Here is a 13,919-nt window from a genome sequence, read left to right as displayed (position 1 = left end):
CTCAGTGGGACAGAAGAGGCTGAGGCATATGCAGAGAGAATCAGTGTGATACTTTTTTCCCCATTGTTTTGAACTTTGTGTTCATTTGCATGTGACATTGCAAAGCATGAATGTAAAATACTGCCAAGTCATGACTGTAACAAATCTGCACCTACTTGCACATAAGGTGGTCAGAAATCAAGCATGGGAATATTTACTCCCTGCAGACTGTTGGTAGTCTGGCAAAAATATGAGTACATACCCTTATCCAGAATAATGTTAGGGCCTAATTTGTGTTTAGTTGAATCTACTTTGGAAAAGGAAATACCTTGTGACATTCTTCAGTGGCCTCTATGGACAAATAAATAAAAGATTTAATGGAGCCTTCACAGTAGGATATTGGCAGCTGATGAGGACTCTGAGGACTAAGCTGTATAAATTAGGCAGAATTGGGATATTTTCAGAGCTCCATAAGGGATGAGGAAGAGGTCTTTCATCCACCCAAGTTCCTGGGACTGTAAAGGGAAAAAAACCTGCACCATGTTTAGCACAGGGAACAACTGTTTCTCATGAGCGTTTTGAGGCTGTACATGTACATTATATGGTCTGGTCTTGTTCCATCAAATACATTCCTCTGAATTGGATGCTAGATGGTAACGACTTTTAATATGTCAGCAGGTAATTAGTTATGATAAATGTGCAAGTTGTCTTTTGTCTCAATAGGCTTGTGACTAAATAGTGTCTATTGTCCCAATAGGTTCATGTGACTAAAAATATTCTGATTAAAGGTCTGCAGTAGTAATGAGCACTGCAGCAGTATACCACACTGAGTCATTGACAACCGTGCTGTCAATTACCTGTGGATTAAGGACCAATGCGATTTTAACCAGATCTCTTATGACCTGAATGGAAAGCCCCAAAGGGTTTTGTGGCACTGCCTCTTACAAATGCTCCATGACAGATCTGTTTTCAATTCTTATTCTTTCTCTCTTTTTTTCCTCTTTTTTTTCCTTAATTTTTTGAAAGAAAAACAAACTTCAAAGTGACAGCCTAACTTATGATTAATATGCCTTACAGTATGTATCCTATGACTTTTTTTCCTTGTCCCATCCATTAGCCTTCACTGTAGTTTCTGCACCTGGATGCTGGAGGGAAGGAGGGGAGGAAACAGATAATGCATGCCAAAAGAAAAAGTAATTGTGATGATAAGAAGTTTTAGCAACCTGGAGAAAAAATCCTTTCCCTCACAATTTTCCAACCTCTTTTGGCTTTCATGCTACCCTCTCATTGTTATTTTTCTGTGGTTACATACGTGTGTGTGTGTGTGTGCGCATATTAAGCACATCATTATATGTAAAGAGGAAGGTTCTTCACTTCAACACATCACGAAGAACTCAGAACCACTTTGTCAACATAAGTAAACTATTAGACTATCCACAACTGACATCTTTGAGGTCATCTTCTGTAGCAAGAATAAATTTCTCTTTAGCAGTACAGATGGATACTAAGAAAGCCAGCAGATGCATTGTAGCTAATCAGAAGGAGACTCAGCAGGGTAACTAAAATCTCTGCTAGAATTCATATCTCTTCACGGAGTTTAATTAAAGAGCTTTGTGTGCATCCTTTTGTTTTATCTGTTGCCAGTGTTTTGTCTCCTATTGTGGCAGTTCCTTCAAATAGCCATCAATTTGCTGTGATAATCTACTGAGGGGAATGAGCAGCACTGTTTAATTATACGAAAATTATAATGAGCTTTGGCTGTCAAAGAGTTAAGGAGCTGCTGCTGGCCACTGGAATACAAAAGACTTAGTGCCAAAGGGGCCCCTGGAAGTCTGTGACACTTCAGACTTCATTGCTGAGCAGCAGTAACTGGCTTGAGCAAGCAGCAGGCCAGTGGAGCTTCCTTTGGGGAGAGATAACTGAATTATTAAGCAGCCTCCTAACAGCAGGAAGCAGAAAAGGCAAGGACAGAGTTCTGTTTCACACCCCAGCAAAAATACAAGGCAACCAAAAAAAAAGATCTCTTGTCCTATATAGGCACAACGCCTTTGGTACTGTGCTCTTATTCCTCATCCTCATGGCAGAAGTTGGAGTTTGGGCATAACCAGGTGTCATCTGGTGCCATTTTGCTATTGGAGGTAGCAGAACTTGGGAGAATGGGGTTCTGGCTGCTAGGGAATCATGAGCCGAGGTACGGATAACTCAGCTAAGCCTGTGTTCTACCCAAGAGTAGTGGGGATTCGGGTTTATCAAGGGAACTCTTCTAAGAGGTAAAAGCTTTCTGTTTTCAGGCCTTTTTTCTCCATTTTTTTTTTTTTTAGCCAAGAGCTAAATAAAATCTTATGCAACCATCTTATTTTGCATCCAAACTACTTAGTCACTGAAGCTGTTGTTTTCCCTTTTCTGATCCTTTGTTTGATTCTGCAAATTTCTCACAAGAGCAAATGAACAGATGTGTCATCTTCCTCCCTTCCTTTGCTTATCCTCACACCTCTTCTCTGCAACTGTGTATTTATACCATCCATAACAGGGTCATTGACCCACTTTCCTTTGTGGCACCTCCCTGTGCCACTGTCTCTGTACTTATATTTCATTATATTCTCCACCTTTATCCTTCTTTCTTCCCTGTGGGCACTGGGGCCAGGCGATGCTGTTCAGCCTCAGAGCCATGGAACTCCTTTGGCACTGGCTCTTCTGTTCCAGTGGCAAGCCACAGCAATGGCTGCACGACCAAAGCATGTTATCATTTTTACACAAAGAGTACCATGCACCTTTCTCACTAGGAAAGATGTGAACCTGAATTACTGCCTCCTCTTTTAGCCTCACTGTTTTTGACATCCCTTCTTATCCCTTCCATTTATAACCCAGTCTCATAAGTTCATTCTGCATGCCATCTATGCAATACATCCTTCTCTCTCAGACAACTACAACTTTGCTGTTACAACTTCAGCTCTTGTTATCTTATGGATCAATCACTGTACTCATCCCATCATAAATCTGACAGATGTACCATACCAATCCCCAGTGCTCCTGCAAAGATAACTTTCCCAACGCTTAAGTTTAACCATGTTGTCTGTTCTCTGTGCTTTCCCATTGTCTTGCTCCAGAAACTTAAGCTACTTGTTTTCACTTCAAGGCTTATCGTGACCTGTCTTCTCCCTACCTATAATCACCTCCTCAGTATTGAAGAGTTAGCTTCCACCTCTGATAACACATGGTCCTGGTCTTCTCTGAGCACTCATTTCATTTATAAACATTTTTCACACTCAGAAGGACCATCCTGTGAAGCTCTGCAAAGCAGCTTCTTTTGGATCCTATCATCCTTCATAAGACTCTTCCTTTCCACATTGCTTCTTAAAAGACTTTATGGCTGCCTGACATTTTCTTATTTTACTCCCTTCCCTGGCCATTCTGACCCAATATTTTATGCATAGGCCATAAATTCTTTGGATGGGGACTGTCACGCTCTTCTGCCCAGGTACAGTACATAGCGCAAGGGGAACATGGTCTGTGAAATGGGCTCCTACAACACTTCAGTAATAAATACTTAAGCCGAAGGAGTGCACCCGTAAAAGCAAAGCACTGTAAGTGTAGCAGCACAGTAAAGTTGTCACCTTCCCTCTGGTGAAATGAGCAATCCAAGAGAAAAGCAGAGTTGCTGGTATCTTTATACCCGCAGTTGGCTCATCCACACTCAGAAGAGATCACATCTCTTTCTGCTCCTACATGACATAGCTCATGCCCAAACCTGAGGATGTGAGTATTAGTGACATCACCCAAAGGATACCACTAGCTGGGCTAGATATCTACTGGGGGAGATATCCGTGAGCTCTGCAGCACTTCCAAATACAACTAGTGCATTTAAGGACTTGGCAGCTGGCCCCACTGCCATGCTGATGAAAAAGATGATGTAAGCACACCTTCATCTGTTGCAGCACAGATTCATCAACTTGTCTCAAACTGCTTTATTGGTGGCTTAAACTGGCAGGGCTCAGTGTGCACTGTTGCAGGCTCGGGGGGGCACGTGTGGACCCACTGGGGTGTCTTTGGGGCAGTAAATTCTGGTAGTGGGTTGGTGGAAAACAGCTGTAGTGTGGGAGAGGAGGAGCAGCTGTAATGTCTTTAGTCCTTGCAGCTGCTTGCAGTTTAAGTATGTATTTACTAGCACTTCAGAGAAAGTTGTCCTTTACTTTTGCAGAGACTCAGGAAAATGTTGTTGTCTTTCTTTAGGAACTAAAAATCCTTCCTTATCCATGGAGTTTGACTAGTGTCTCACTGAAATGAACTTCAAAGCAAATTCACATTGAAACTGCTAGAGACTTCATGTTTGCTTGGTTTTGATACAAAACATGAAAATCACCTCAGGCTAGCTGGCAATGCTTGTGACAAGCAAATCTTCTAGTGAAATAAGAGAGGGCTTCCAGTTACTAATGAAATCCTCCCCTCCCCACCCTCCGATCCAGTGGGCATTTACATGGTTTTCTTGTGAACATTTCATGCAGCTTTGAAAATCAAATGCTTCCTTACAGGAAATGTTTTTTCTCTGTTGTGCATCTCTTGTGGCTGGCTGCCAAGAGATCCTGATCCGACACCCAGCTGTGCTTCTCTGACCGGCTTTTGTGACTGTGGAAAATCATTTTTTTTACTTCTGCCTTCTCCGTTTTCTTCTCTCTTAAATATGTATAAACAGGTTGGAAATCAGAGCCTGTATGTTCTTTGCAGCCATACTGGACAGAAATGTGATAGCAAAAGGTTAGGGGCTTACTATCTTAAAATGCCTCTAAGAACAAAATGGATGAAATTTTTTTTAAGCTGACAAAAATTGCTTTTTATTCTCAAGGTCAGAACCATGCAATATTGCAATGTAAGTTAAAACAGTAAGTGACAAAATGCTCATCCCATATTAAGCTTTGTTAAAGGGGGGAGGGATAAAGCTCATGCAAGGAACATGCAAGGAAATCAGTTTCCTTTTCTGGAAAACACATTTTAGTGACACATATCCTTCTACACTGTCTTAAGGCATTCTGAAGTAACAAGGCTGCAAAAGCAATCTATGTTAGCCGCATTTTTACTTTAATAATGAGTAATTACTAATGAGGTAATTTCACGTGGGCAGATGCATGAAAACAGAAAGACACTCTGCTTTACACTTATGCAACTCTGAGTATTGCAGTTATAAATATCAAAAAACAGTGAGAAAAAGGGTGTGGGGAACAGGAGCAGGTCTGGCAAAAAAACTGGGCTTTTTACAGCCAAAGCACTTCATTTACATTCTGAAAGCAAGGCCAAATCAAATTAGCAAATAGATGGATATTATGAAATAATGTCCAACAGGAACACTTCATGGACTACCATGTTAAAGTGACTGTAGAGCCTACCCTTGGCAAGTCTCATGTACACATGTTGCTCACGCGTGGGGCATCACTACACTGAGGACACAAGGATTCAGCAGTGGAGGCTTTTGAACAGTGTTCAGGTAGATGCCAGCAGGAATCCATTTGGCCCTCACCGAAGTTTCTTTTGCACTTTAAAAACCAGGGATTTGGCTGCTGTGTAGACCAAATGCCCATTTTTATTTGGGAAACAGATGCAGTCTTTAATATACAAGACACATAACATGGCATCTAATGAAAAATTTACCTTAGTTCCTTTCTCTTTTTTTAACTAACATTTTGGCCAATGTTCTGTGTTCAAAAATAACCTTCTTGGATATGATGGTATCTTTCTTAAGCTAATCACAAGAAAATAGCATTAAAAATAAATATATTTTCCTTTTGATTTGTCATTATTGTGGTTTGGAGTATTTAAGATTTGTGCTTCCAATTTCTCCTCATCGCTGGCAGTAGATTTGATGTATGTTTCTTTTCTTGATAGTGAAAGTTGAGGTTTTTCCTGACTGTGAAACTAGGTTAAGTATTTCCTGCTTTCCCAGTCTATCCCTCCAGTCTATTAGCTGACCTGGAACATTGGTTTGTGGTTCAATTTCAGATTTCTGAAAATAATGGCTAAGAAAATATGCCTCCTTTTTACATGAAGATTTACTTTCATTTTTTTTTGATAATCATTTGTTCACTGTAGTCAGTAAAACTTTCCAAATGACGTTGTGAGTATAACTTCCCCATGCTCTGATGGCCTTTATGATTGTCATCCCTGCTTTTCATTCAACTCCCTTGTGAAATGGAGGCCTCATGAAGGTAATGCCATGCTTTCCTACAGAACACTAATTTTCAGCTATTTGCTTCAGTGGTATGACACTGAGGAAGTGGTTATGGCTGTACTCCTGGTCATATGCTTCTCAGAAGTCTACCTATGGTAGACTAGTTAAGGCGTATTTGCTTCACTGGAGATTCCCTGTTCTTACATCTGAAAGATATGACTTCATGTTGTAACAAAGATGACTCAATGTTTTATTCTTCTCAAGAGAGTAGATTCCTCTGAGTCTCAGCATAGTGTCATCCAGATCCTTTCATTAACTGAGGTAGCCTTACTTCCTCCCCTGTTTCCTTAGATAATAATTCAGAGAGAAATAAAAGGTTATTCTTAACAGACTGTTGATACTGTAGTCTTCAAAGTGAACTTGCACATCCTGCCTCCTTGTGTCCAGGAGGACTAGTGAGTAGTCCTTTTAGAAGGCACAGCAACTGCCAGAGATGTGGAAAAATTCTGCACCAACACCCAATTACTGTTTGTGGACTGTGGAACAAATTTGTCAGGAGGAAGTCCTGCCTGCCACTGCTCACTTTTCTGAATCAAGAAAAAAACAGTATCAGCCTCAGAACAGCTTGTTCATTGACCTCTAATTCAATCAGGCTCACAGTTAAAGTAACCTACCAACCAACAAAATGAAAAGAAAACATAACTGTAGACTGTAATTCCTCCTATCTGTTAGGAGTTAATTATTCTTTTTATCTGTCTTTTCAACTACTGAAACTTGGTTGAAATAAATAGAAGTAGAAAAAAAATGGGTATTTCAGAAAGGGCTCTTTAGAAAATTCAGAAAGTCTTCTTTAATTTTTTTTTTTAAAAAGGAGATACTCCCTGTACACTGAGAAGCTGCACACTGAGAGACTGCTATGGCAACCTTAATAAGCAGTTTAGAGATGTCATTGATTAGTCGTTGGTGCTGAGTTGTCATTTTTAATGTACTGTATTGTCCTTACCTGTGGCTATTGGGCCCATCAGCTGCAAGACTGGCAGGCTTTTTCTTTGCTCTCTTCAGTCTGCATGGCTGGTGTAGCATACCTGCATTTGCAATTCCCATCATTTTGCTCAATAAAAAAGTTGTGGTACTTCAGGGTGGTCAGGGGATCTTGGGCTGGCATTGCCATTGCAGTTCTGTTGGGCTTAGGATTTGGGCGCTTACAGTTTTATTCCTAATTCCCATGAATTTTTACAGAATTTGTTTTAACAAGGTAAGTGTGCTTTCTGAACACCATATCAGAGACAGCTCCATTTGCTTGACTCTCAATACTGTGCATGTTTGTATGGGGACAGAAGTGCCATAACCTGTGGGATGAGCTTGGGAATTTGCTTAGCTGGGATAAGAGAAGAAGAAATTGGATTCTTTGATAGACAACGAGGACTTAGAGAAGTGTTAGAGGAGCTGAGTTTTGTAGTTGTTTCCTTCTATAATTGCATCATATTTCCTTGTAAGCTTGGATGACTTCAGAATCTTCTTCACCAAGTCCCAGTACCTATCACCTAAATTTATGATGATCTTAGCTTGCATTTTCTTGAAGCACATTTCTTTGTCTTGTGGTTGCCAAGAAATAGTTGGAAACACTGCTGAAGTGTCTACATGAAAGTTCTTTTCCTTTCTTTTAAAGTGAATTAGCCAAAAAAAAAAGGGAAAAAAAAAAAAAAAAAAAAAAAACCACCAAAAACCAAAACAAAAAACTAAACCACAGCATAATTACCTTTTACATTTAATAAAATCTTATGATTTTAGAGAGACTGATTCATGATATTTGAATGCAAGGAGTTGATAATATTGCTAGATGAAGTGTTAAGTCCCTTCAAGATCTTCCCTGCTCATCAGCTTTATTTCACAAAGAACAGTGAGTAGACATTATGCTTATAACCAAAAAGTTAAGATCGTGAAAAGGTGTCATTAGATGCTCAAAGTGGTCTGTCCTTTCCCTGAAAGTGAATATGTTAATAGCCAGTCATATGTTGCCTTCCAAGATCCAGGAAAAAAATACACCTGAGCATCTCTCTCAAGCTGAAACTATGATACTGGAATGTCTTCCATTACCTTGTGCTGCAACATATTAATGGAAAGAGTGATAGCATTTAAACTGTGTTTTTCAAATGACACAGCCCATGCCCACCTCTTTGGATATTGTTTCCTTGTTCTAAAAATCCAAACGAAAGGTAGAAATATTTTCAACTAAATATTGGCCCCTGTACATGTCTTATCACTTATGCTTCTCCCCCTTTCCACCAAGCACAAAAATTCTTTTATATTTGTGGTTTATGTATGGTCTTGTGGTATTTTCTCTTGCTATTTGACTAGTTCTACCTTTATGTGGTATCTTATGCCTCTGGGGCAGAATGCAGTGGAGGAGGATGTTTAAAATTAGGTGCAAAATTATAAAATGCTGATAAATATTTATGTAATGTGTATTTAAAATCACTCAAAATCAAGAAATTACGTTACCAAATCACAAGCCAGCAGAGCTGTTTCATGCTACCAGAGCCCTGTTGGAAGAAAATACACTGGATTTGGATTTTCTGTCAAAATCTTAATTGTTTCTAGATACCACTGCCCTATAAACAGAGCATAAAGTAACCATTTTAATGATAAGGTAAAATAAATATAATTAGATGCTATTGGGACATTTTCAGCTAAGTCTATTTTGTAGATGCAAGAGGCTTATCATGAGGCACAGAGAAGTTGGGTTGTGTAGGATATTACCTATGTTGTACAAAGAAGGGGCTTCCTGCTGTGGAAGATGTACAGTACCCTCATCTAATAAACTGAAGAATATTTCTTCTAAATAAGCTCTAGATAGCTTAAATGAGTGAAAAGGATGTAAATCACAAATATATTTCAATTTATATTAATAAGAATTTAAACAGTTTAGAAGGTGGGTCACTGGTAAATCTTAAATGCCATGGAAACAGCATAAGCTTTAGTAGCAACGATGAGATCATAGACGAGGTCTTTAAAAACAGCATTGAATGATTCTATGAATTTCTTGACTGCTGTGCTTAATATTTTTAATCTGAAATTACTAATAAAAATATATGTTGCCCTGGCAGATTTCAGGCACAGGCTCCTAACACGGGGGGGTAAAGCAAGTGTCCTACTATCTGCTGCAAAGGCAAAGCTGTGCCATATTTTTTCATAGGTATTTAAGGCCAAGAGGGACCATTACAGCCATGTAGTTTGACCTTCTACATCACACAGACCAGAGAATTTAACTCAGTGATTGCTGCCCTTGGGCTAAATTTCAAAAGTGGAGAGAGAGAGATTTATTCCTTTCTTTTTTTTCTTTTGATCCATCAGTGTGCTCAACTCAATCTGGCTCTTTGTTAAAATTAAGAGACTGTAATTTTAATTTATGTTTTGTTTTTGGAATGCATACATACATGTATATATATAAAATACACAGGTGTGTGTGCAGACACACATTTAAAATGCTTTTCACTTATCATAATAGTTGGCACCACCATAGAGATGACCTCATATTTAAAAGGGTATATAGACTGACAGGAAAATTGGGAAAGGATGGCAGAAGGTAACATGACCTTCACATGCAACTCATCATGGGCCTCTGTGGTGAAGTGTTTATACTTGATATTAAGTCAGCACAGGGAGGGATTGGAGGCCTGCAGAGAGAAACAACTTGCCTCACCCTGAAGAAATTGCCAAAAATGTAATGCAGGACAGAGACTTCTCGGTTGGGGCTCATTTTATGAAGCCAGAAACAGGCCAGGCGCTCAGCCGTTTGCAGGGATGTTGAAAACTCCTTCCCTATGCCCACTGTGGGAAAAGGCTGGGTAGAAACATGCATGCTGAGGAGCAAGTGTGGAGCCGCCTGCTTTGCTACTCACTGCATCTGTGCTTGAAGCTGCAAGGCTTTTATCTTTTGCTTCAAAAAGTTATTAGTGAAAATTCCAGTGAGATTATTTTATTTTACCTTATGTGGGCTAAAAACAATTTTTTAAAAAGCCTGAAATCACTTTACGTGCTCTAAGGAGTGTGCTAAACATGATGGGGTACTATGTGAGCTTTCAGCCATTTTGTGTTTACTGCCAGTGAAGACCCTTGGCCACCCTCAGAGAAACAATTTCTGTTAAGTGGTCCATTAAGTGCTGTAGTCTGATTAATGAGGCAGACTTATTTATTGTCACTGGAACTTGACCTGGAAGCTTTTTTTAAAGGAAAACTGCAGCGGAAAGTTATCACACTTTGGACAGGTACATACTTATACTTAAGAAATTAAGACTACATAAAAATGAATTTTTATTAGTATAGCTACCCTCTCTTTCACAATTCCCATAATAACCGTGACCAGTCTGAATGACCTCCCAGTGGGCCTTTTTATTGATACTTCCCAGCAGGAGTTTCAGTCTGATAAGTAGGTCAGGATTCAGTTGGTCTGGTTCCCATTTGAATGCATGATGAAACAGGAGGATTTCAGCTTTACTGTCAAAAAGGTTCTTCTCTTTCATGTTCGGGTTATCTAATATTTAGAGGGCAGGTGCAGGGGTAAAAAAAAGAAATCACAGTGGGAAGAACAATATTAAGGAAAAGAAAGTATCAAAATTTAATCCTCTTAGTGATAGCATGACTAATAACTCCATAATCTGTACTCTGCCATTTCCTATCTACCACAGAGTTGTCCTGCTGCAGATAGTTCTTAATGTCCCAAAATATTTTGTATCCACCTTTGATTTATGAAGTGATCTCCCACTTTATCGGCATAGCACTATCTTTTTGGAGTGGAAGAGAGGGTGTGTCTATACATTCTGCCCTCCTCCACAAAAATGCAGAAGGTCCAGGGGGCAAAACTGAACTTGCTCTGACAATTCCTGCTTCTCCCTTTTCTCCACGTGCCTTGTCCTGGGAAGGGAGCTCATGCAAATTTCCCAGTGCCCCTCTGGCACTGGGAAAGGAAATTTAATCTAATTTACTAATTCACCCATAGGCTTATGATGAATAGAAAATGAAGAGGTGTGTCATCTTGTCCAGTGAAGCTGGGGGTGATGAGCTGAAACCAACGAATATATTACAGAAAAGATATCAAGCTGGACTAAAACCAAATTCTCATTGGTGAATTATTAGTCCACTGTTCATTATGATGTCTAGTTTCAATCCTAATGAGCTGGAACCTGATGAGATAATTACTTTGAACTATAGGATTCTGTTTGCCCACAACATAAGCTTATAGTATGGTATCATCTCATCAAGCCCTTCCCTTTTTCTCAAAAGTTATTAGTTTTCTTTTAAATGGGATGTTTGTCTTTTATCATTTAATGAAAATGGCACATTGACTGCAGATATCTGGTACCTATCAGGATTTATCTAAAGGTAACTATCATCTGCAGATGGATCCTGTTCAGTCTGATAGAGAAAAATCTCAAAAAAAGGAATGTTGAAGCGATATTTACAGGCAAATCTGGTACAAAGTTGGTGCCATATGTATTGTCTGGTACAAAAAGGATGAGGTGAACTTGTGTTATTGAAACATTTTTTGAGTCACATGTTTCAAAGAGCATATATTACATAATTTGCACAAAGTGGGTTGCTAACTGGCAACTACATTCAGCTAACTGGCAACATCATTGGGGTGAACACACCTCAAGTCTCTCTGGCATCTCGCCTTTTCTGACCATTTGTTTCAGCCTAGAATATAGGAGCATTTGTGAATATACAAATGAAAGAGTTCCTCAATTTTATTGCTTTGACCTGTGGTGGGAGGATGTGTATATTTCACTGAGTGTTTGCTCACAGTTTTAGGTGGGTTTAAATCCTTTTTCCACAAAAGTGAGCCTCGTCACTTTATTCAGGAACTTAGAATTGCTGGATTTACCATCATTTGGTAAGGAAAGGGGATGAAGGAAACTGTCTTCAGACCAACAATAGCAGAAGTATTTTTCTGTGGGTTCCAGCCTGAAGGACGCAGCAATATGTTATAGATAGAGCACAGGACAAGCAGTCTGGCACCTGCTTATCTTCTTTTCTACAAATATCACAGACTTTGGATGAGGCACTAATTTTTCAGTGGCAAAAGCTTCTGTGTTAAAAATCAGATTAATACAATACAAATCTTGAGGATGACAAAGGGCCAAATGTATTCCTATTTTCAGAGAGTCTAAGACTGAAGGAGCTCCAGAAGAGCTGTGTTTATAGCAATCAAGTGAGATTCACTGAGGAAATGGGAGGATGTGTTGAAATGTAGAACTAAGGAAAAATGAGGAAAAGGAGCAAAATGGATTAGTAGTTAGGATGGAAACAAAATTTAGCAAATGAAGAAAGACATTATCAAAACCTAAAATACAATCTTACATACTTTAAAATGTGGAGGCAAAAATGAAGGCATGTATTTCTTCCACTCATTGATATCTCACACCAGTAATGGCGTTAGTACAGAACAGTGGCTTCTTTGTATTTTGAGGGCCTTGATTTTCTCCACAAAGACACAGACAGGACTAACTCCACGAGACCATAGGAACTGCCATTCTCGATAAAACTGGCTTGCTATCTCATCTCCACATAAATTCTTGGCCTTTTAGCCAAAATCTAGTGTAGTATCCATTCTTGTCAATTTAATACCAGACATATCTCTAGTTTGAGGTCTTGATATTACATGGGTATAATATAGGTAAACTTGGGACTTGCTCTGTGCCTTGACATAGCAATGTGGTGCCCCTGAAGGATCAGGGTGATGGGAGGAGTGAGTACTAGTGAATGCAGAGATAAAACTGTGAAAGCAAGGCGAGCATGCAGCAATATTTCTCAACAGTATCTTCCCAGGCTCCAGTGACCCACGGTTCGAGGACTTTCTGGGCCAAAGCTAGTCTTTGTGTAAACACTTTTCCAGGACTTTTCCAGATTTTTCCAAGCCAGGTAAATGTTGACATTCTGCAGCAAGGAGATCACGGTAACCCTCTCAACACACTGTGGAAAGAAGCATCCCTTTCTCTTGGCATTGAACGCCCTACCTGCTTTTTCCATTGGTGCTCCTCTAGTTCTTTTTCTTTCAGACACATCGAATAACCCTTCTCTCATTCACCTTCTTTGTGAGCAACCGTCGGTTTAAAAGGTCTGTGCTGTGGCTCTTTAAAAACCTATAAATTATGGTTACAATACGAATACAATTAATTTCGTTTAATGGCAGGCTGTGTAAGAAAAAAGCTAGCAGGAAGTTAAAACAAAGATACATCCTTCAACAGACATTTCAGTGTGATTAAGAGACAATACAGAAGCTATTAACTATCAGACTGCAATGAAGTTAAACAACTTGTTTTGTTTTTACTGGAAAGCAGAAGGACTATAAAGAATATTAAATGTTCTTCAGATCAGGGCAAAGGAGTTGCTAAGAAGCTATTTCCTCGTGTAAAAACCTTACTGAAAGGTCTGACGAGCTTGAAGCTCCTAAACTCTTTTCACAGGGAATAGGTAGGAGAGTTGTGTAGAGAGACTATTTATAGCTCTAAAATTCCTTTCCTTTGAAGTTTGTTCTGTTCTTACAATTCAGACAGACAATACTGTGGTACTTGCTCTTTGTTAGAAGAACAGAGGGAAGAAACAGAAGTGCTGAACCCGGTCAGACCCTCATGGATAAGCCCTGTTGGCATCTGGGGTGTTGTAACCATGCCAGAGCCTAAGCAGAGAAGAACTTGGAAGTTCCCAGGAGAACTGGTGAAGATTCAGGTTTTGTCAGTTGAGGAGATGCAATGAGGACACTTATGGAGGGCATGGGTATTTG

The 13,919-nt window shown here is 39.5% G+C and overlaps 1 pseudogene; it reads left to right on the top strand.

Annotated features, from left to right (window-relative positions):
• Positions 1-12,703: 12,703 nt before the first annotated feature.
• LOC113964208 lies at positions 12,704-12,810 on the top strand (annotated as a pseudogene).
• The last annotated feature ends 1,109 nt before the right edge of the window (positions 12,811-13,919 follow it).

The sequence above is a fragment of the Neopelma chrysocephalum genome, unplaced genomic scaffold (genome assembly GCF_003984885.1).
Source record: "Neopelma chrysocephalum unplaced genomic scaffold, ASM398488v2 Primary Assembly neopelma1_26, whole genome shotgun sequence".
In the NCBI taxonomy this organism is placed as follows: Eukaryota; Metazoa; Chordata; class Aves; order Passeriformes; family Pipridae; genus Neopelma; species Neopelma chrysocephalum.
Note: the sequence above shows the minus strand (reverse complement) of the source record. Positions and strands in the feature narration are given on the sequence as shown.